Raw genomic sequence first — 7,352 nt, 5'->3', positions numbered from 1 at the left:
GTGTCACGCTAGCATATGGCGGGTCCCAGCCGCCACTCACAGTCTGTGGCCTATCAACCTTAAAAATCAGCCCGCCCTCTTTATTCGCTAATCTCGCTCCGAACTGTAGGCCCATAGCGACCAAAAGTAGACGGTACAGTCTGGAAGACAGACACTTTATCAAGGCGGAAGTGGACAGACTCCTGCGGGAAGGCATTATTGAATGCAGTACCAGCCCGTGGCGTGCCCAAGTAGTCATAGTTAAAAATAGCGAAAAGAAACGGATGGTAATTGACTACAGCCAGACTGTTAATATTTATACCCAGCTGGACGCCTACCCTTTACCCCGCATATCAGAAATGGTCAACCAGATTGCGCAATACTGAGTCTTCTCGACTATCGACCTCAAATCCGTGTATCACCAGCTCCCCATTAGAACGGAGGACCGCCCATACACCGCCTTCGAGGCGAACGGGCGCCTCTACCATTTTCTCAGAGTGCCCTTCGGGGTAACAAATGGGGTCTCGGTCTTCCAACGTGAGATGGACCGCATGGTTGACGAGAATAAACTACAAGCTACCTACCCCTATCTGGACAATGTCACTATCTGCGGGCACAACCAGCAAGACCACGATCTAAATCTTGCGAGATTTTTAAAAACTGCCCTAAAGCTGAATCTAACCTACAACGAAGACAAATGTGTCTTCAACACAACCCGTCTCTGTATCCTCGGCTGTGTGGTGGAAGATGGGGTAATTGGACCGGACCCTGACCGATTACGCCCCCTAAAGGAACTGCCCCTGCCACACAATCCCAAAGCTTTAAAAAGGTGCCTGGGATTTTTTTCGTATTATGCCCAATGGGTGCCCAATTACTCTGATAAGGCCCGACCCCTCATTAAATCGATGTCCTTCCCACTATCAGCTGAAGCTCGGGAGGCTTTCACCAGTATTAAACAGGACATTGAAAGGGCTGCAGTGTGTGCAGTGGACGAATGCATTCCCTTTCAAGTCGAAAGCGATGCATCAGACTTTGCCTTAGCTGCGACCCTCAATCAGGTTGGGAGACCTGTGGCCTTCTTCTCCCGAACCCTTCCGGGACCTGAAATCAGGCACTCTTCTGTCAAGAAGGAGGCACAGGCTATAGTGGAGGCAGTGCGGCACTGGAGACACTACCTAGCCGGCAAACGTTTCACCCTGCTCACCGACCAGCGGTCAGTGGCTTTCATGTTTAATAACAAACAAAGGGGGAAAATCAAGAATGACAAAATACTCAGGTGGAGGATCGAACTATCCATGTTCGACTATGATATTATGTACAGGCCGGGAGATCTTAATGAACCCCCAGACGCCCTATCGCGGGGAATGTGTGCCAGCATTCATACGGACAAATTACAGGGTCTCCACAACGACCTCTGTCACCCAGGGGTCACCCGACTATACCATTTTATAAAGTCCCGCAATCTGCCCCACTCCATCGAGGAGGTCAGGGCAATGACCAGAGCCTGCCGCATCTGTGCGGAATGCAAGCCTCGTTTCTACAGGCCTGACCGTGCACACCTTATCAAAGCCACACGGCCATTCGCGCGCCTAAGTCTGGACTTCACGGGACACCTTCCCTCTGCCGACCGTAACGTATACTTCCTCGATATCATTGATGAATATTCCCGCTTCCCCTTCGCCATTCCCTGCCCAGACATGACCAGTGCCACGGTCATCAAGTGTCTCTGTAATCTATTCTGCATGTTTGGCATGCCGAACTACATACACAGCGATAGGGGGACGTCATTCATGAGTGACGAGCTGCGCCAGTTCTTGCTCTCGAAGGGGATAGCCACTAGCAGAACCACTAGCTACAACCCCCGGGGTAATGGGCAAGTGGAAAGGGAGAATGCTACTGTTTGGAAGGCTGTCACGTTAGCCTTAAAGTCAAAAGGCCTTCCGACCTCCCGCTGGCAGGAAGTCCTCCCAGACATGCTCCACTCCATAAGGTCTCTGTTATGTACTGCCACTAATGCTACCCCTCATGAAAAGATGTTCGTTTTCCCCCGGAAATCCACCTCGGGCATATCTCTACCCGCGTGGCTGACGTCTCCGGGGACAGTACTATTGCGGAAGCACATGAGAGGCCGTAAAACGGACCCCCTTGTGGAAAAGGTACAGCTCCTCCATGCAAACCCTCAGTACGCCTATATCGAATACTCTGACGGGCGAGAGAACACTGTTTCCATAAAAGACCTCGCTCCCTCGGGGATCGGAGAGAACAATGGGAGACTACCCGATGAAGACCTACACTACAAAGAGACAGGACGCCCAGAGGTATCAATACCCAACTTTAACCTGGAGGACACTGCAGATAACCTGGAAGACACTGCGGAGGCCCGGACAGCGGAGGAACCAGAATCCACTCCCCTCGAGGCACCCCAACCGGCTTTGCGCCGATCACTGAGAACTGCAAAACCTCCTGACAGACTCACTTATACCAACTTTTAAGAAACATCACCCCGATGGACTAAATCTATAGAAGGGGTGAATGTAATGAAATCTGTTTGTCTTGATCCTGTATTCGTTTTGCACTCATGTATATTACCCTCCCCCACTGTGTATAGTTTCACTTCCTCTTTCCCGACTAACCTGGGAGGTTCCAGGTCTTGGCTCTTGGCTCCGCCCCTGACTTCTCTTACATAAAGATCCCAGGATCTGTATGACTCATTCCTGTGAACCAGTCGGCGTGTTGAGATGTTAGCTCTGATCTTAGTGATTAAAAGCCAACTTGTTTAAGTCTATAACTTCTAGTTTTGTGGTTATTGAAGGCCCATCAAGAGGTGTTCAAAATCTTGAAGAATTTTGATAGAATAAATAACAAGCTTTTTCCAGTGGCAGGAGGGTCGGTAACCAGAGGACACAGATTGAAGGTAATTGGCAAAAGAACCAGAGGGGAGATGTGGAGACATTTTACGCAGCGAGTTGTTGTGATCTGGAATGCGCTGCCTGAAAGGGCGGTGGAAGCAGATTCAGTAGTAACTTTCAAACGGGAATTGGATAAATATTGGAAAAGGAGAAAAATATTCCAGCGCTATGAGGAAAGAGCAGGGGAGTGGAACTAATTGGACAGCTCTACCAAAGAGGCAAGACAGACATGATGGGCTGAATGACCCCTTCTATGCTATAAGATTTTATGATTCTGTAATTCCTGTTCTATATAAGTACTCAGGAATATATGAATGGAGTCATTTGTGAGTTCACCAATAGACAAAAGAGGAAAGATTTGCCAAAACTTTCTGTTGAAGAAAGCGTCCCAACAAATTGATTCCACTCCTGTGCGTAGAATGGAGTCTGTGGATTTTCTGATGATTTGAAATGAATGATCAGGAAATCGCAGACAGTGTGTGCCCAAATTCCACTCCCGATGGGTGAGACTCCACAGAGAAAGCATGCACACCTAAAACGTACCTCCATCATCGCACAAAGTTGTATCGATTGTTTGCGCACCTCAGTTGAACTGAGGGTTGTCAACCCTCCAGGGTTGTCCTGGAGTCTCCAGGAAGTATCGATTCATCTCCCAGCCCCTGCTGCTAACAACCCAGGAGAAAAATCACAGGGGCATCAAAGAATTGTGTGCATTTTTCATTTTCTTTGTACACTTGTTTATTGGAGAATAAAAATGTGGAATAAAGGCTTTGACTGACAGTCAAGAATCATCCAATCGGTTAATAGAGTCTCTTCGCTTTTGAATTTGCATGGGAAGGCGGGGCACAGTGAGGATGGACATATTGGATGACCAATGGTAGGAGCGTGGGGGTGGGGCAGATGATCATGTGATGAAACCCCCAGGAATGCATCCAACCAGAGTTGGCAACCCCTAGTTCAACTCCAGGTCTGTCCTACGAGAGTCAGTTTGTGAGACCGCAAGAATGGCACAAGGCATGTGGCTTGCACAAGGATCTATTTATGTTGCACCTTCACCTCACCAGCCTTGCCGATAACACCTTGGGCTAGGTTTTATGGATTAATGAGCTCCACCTGGAGGAGACCACCAAGGAGAAGTCCTCAAAGGTAGTCGCCTGAAACTCCCCATATCCATTGACCGCCTGCATGATACACCTTTGGTTGGTTTCCATGCATGATGTCAGTGATGTTCCTGCCATTTCCAGTTCCAATGAAGGGTCCGAACCCAAATCATTGACCTGCCTTTTCTCTTTCCAGCAACTGATTGACTTGCTGGGCATTCCCAGCATTTTCTGGTTTTATTTCAAGTGCTTTTCTTGATTAATCCCATGAGCGTGCCTTCGAAATGCATGAGTTGAGCTCCCCCTCCCCCTTTCAGAATAAGGGCAATAAAGTCACATCAAAGGGTAAATCTTTGCTCGACTCCGTCTACCGCGGGGCAAGTGCAGTTTGAAAAATCCGCTGCAGATCTCGGCGCTCCTCCAATTCTGGCCGCTTGCACATCCCGATTTTAATCGTCCCACCATTGGCGGCCGTGCCTTCAGCCGCCTGGGCCCCGAGCTCTGGAAATCCCCCCTAAACCTCTCTACCTCTCGCTCTTCCTTTAAGACACTCCTTAAAAACTGGATCGGCACTTGAGGGAAATAAGCTTGCAGGGCTACGGGGATAGAGCGGGGGAATGGGACTGACTGGATTGCTCCACAGAGAGAGGGCACGGACTCGATGGGCCGAATGGCCTCCTTCTGTGCCGTTATGACTCTCAGGATGTTTCCCCTCGTGGGGGAATCTAGAACTAGGAGGCATAATTTCAGAATAAGGGGGCACCCATTTAAATCGGAAATGAGGAGGAATTTCTTCTCTCAGAGGGCCGTGAATCTGTGGAATTCTCTTCCCCAGAGAGCTGTGGAGGCGGAGTCAGTGAATATATTTAAGGTGGAGATAGACAGATTTTTGAACGATAAGGGAGTCGAGGGTTATGGGGAGGGGGCAGGGAAGTGGAGTTGAGGCCAAGATCAGATCAGCCATGATCTTACTGAATGGCGGAGCAGGCTCAAGGGGCCGAATGGCCGGCTCCTGCTCCTATTTCTTATGTTCTTATGACTCTATGACCTACCTCTTTGACCAAGCTTTTGGTCACCTGCCCTAATATCTCCTTATTTTGTCTGTTACGCTCCTGTGAAGCGCATTGGGAAGCTTTACTACATTGAAGGTGCAATATAAATGTGAGTTGTTGTTTGTAGCATTCTCGATGTTCCAGCAATTCACTTTAATAACCTGCGAAAGCGGGAGTGCACAATTCACACACAAGCCCAGCTCTGCGATCTGCTCACCCGTTGAGTGACAGGAGCGGAGTCTCATAAAATCTACCGTCGTATCTCCTGATCAGCAGTGCTGCTGTTTATTTGTGACCTTTCTCTGCAATTCAACAAGTGGAAACCACAGCACAGAGACTGGGCTGGAAAGCATTCTGCTTTTGCTGGGTGGGGTAAAATGCGGTGCTGGCTTTAAAATAGTCCTATCGTTTGGGGGCATTACACACTCCTGACACAGAACCCCAGTAATAAAGCTTTAGATGAGTTAGAAGACTTTCCCCTCCCCCTCACCCCCCACAAAGCAATGATCAGGTGGAATTGTTTTGCCAACAAGAGCAGCTAACAATCTTTCCTCTAGAATAACAGCTGAAAATATGTAGTTAGGAGTGGGATCAAAGGTTAGGAGAGTAAGTTTGGATGGACGGGGTGGGTGGGCGTGGGGCGTGTGGGGCAGACTCGACCTCAGCACACGGATTTAAAAAAAGAATCATTCTTGAGATGAGGGCGTCGCTGGCAAGGCAGTGGTGCACCGCCTTCCCAACGCCTGCAGTCCGCGTGGCTTGTTAAAATGCAATGCCTTTTGTCACACTCCTATCCGGCTCTCAAATATGAGCAACGAATGGGCAGACAGAGGGAACAAGTCATTGCACACTCTGAGGTGTGGCAAGAACTACCTGGCTACAATGTAAGCCTCTTTTTTTAACAATCTTATAGCCTACAAGTGCAAATAAATCACTGGTTGTTTATTTTTTATATAAAAACATTGGAAATTATGTGACTGAGCCGCTGCTACCCAGGAGCAGGCCAGGTTCAAGTCCCTCTCCAGAGATTTGAACCCATAATCCAGGCCTACACTCCGGTGCAGTACCGAGGGAGTGCCGCACTGTCGGAGGGGCAGTACCGAGGGAGCGCCGCACTCACGGAGGGGCAGTACCGAGGGAGCGCCGCACTGTCGGAGGGGCAGTACCGAGGGAGCGCCGCACTGTCGGAGGGGCAGTACCGAGGGAGCGCCGCACTGTCGGAGGGGCGGTACCGAGGGAGCGCCGCACTGTCGGAGGGGCGGTACCGAGGGAGCGCCGCACTGTCGGAGGGGCGGTACCGAGGGAGCGCCGCACTGTCGGAGGGGCGGTACCGAGGGAGCGCCGCACTGTCGGAGGGGCGGTACCGAGGGAGCGCCGCACTGTCGGAGGGGCGGTACCGAGGGAGCGCCGCACTGTCGGAGGGGCGGTACCGAGGGAGCGCCGCACTGTCGGAGGGGCGGTAACGAGGGAGCGCCGCACTGTCGGAGGGGCGGTACCGAGGGAGCGCCGCACTGTCGGAGGGGCGGTAACGAGGGAGCGCCGCACTGTCGGAGGGGCGGTACCGAGGGAGCGCCGCACTGTCGGAGGGGCGGTAACGAGGGAGCGCCGCACTGTCGGAGGGGCGGTACCGAGGGAGCGCCGTACTGTCGGAGGGGCGGTAACGAGGGAGCGCCGCACTGTCGGAGGGGCGGTACCGAGGGAGCGCCGCACTGTCGGAGGGGCGGTAACGAGGGAGCGCCGCACTGTCGGAGGGGCGGTACCGAGGGAGCGCCGCACTGTCGGAGGGGCGGTACTGAGGGAGCGCCGCACTGTCGGAGGGGCGGTACCGAGGGAGCGCCGCACTGTCGGAGGGGCGGTACTGAGGGAGCGCCGCACTGTCGGAGGGGCGGTACCGAGGGAGCGCCGCACTGTCGGAGGGGCGGTACTGAGGGAGCGCCGCACTGTCGGAGGGGCGGTACTGAGGGAGCGCCGCACTGTCGGAGGGGCGGTACTGAGGGAGCGCCGCACTGTCGGAGGGGCGGTACTGAGGGAGCGCCGCACTGTCGGAGGGGCGGTACTGAGGGAGCGCCGCACTGTCGGAGGGGCGCTACTGAGGGAGCGCCGCACTGTCGGAGGGGCGGTACTGAGGGAGCGCCGCACTGTCGGAGGGGCGGTACTGAGGGAGCGCCGCACTGTCGGAGGGGCGGTACTGAGGGAGCGCCGCACTGTCGGAGGGGCGGTACTGAGGGAGCGCCGCACTGTCGGAGGGGCAGAACTGAGGGAGTGCCGCACTGTCGGAGGGGCAGAACTGAGGGAGTGCTGCACTGTCGAAG

Source organism: Somniosus microcephalus, chromosome 10 (assembly GCF_052327205.1).
Source record: "Somniosus microcephalus isolate GS21.2 chromosome 10, FLI_Smic_1.0, whole genome shotgun sequence".
Lineage (NCBI taxonomy): Eukaryota > Metazoa > Chordata > Chondrichthyes > Squaliformes > Somniosidae > Somniosus > Somniosus microcephalus.
This window is presented reverse-complemented; position numbering follows the sequence as displayed.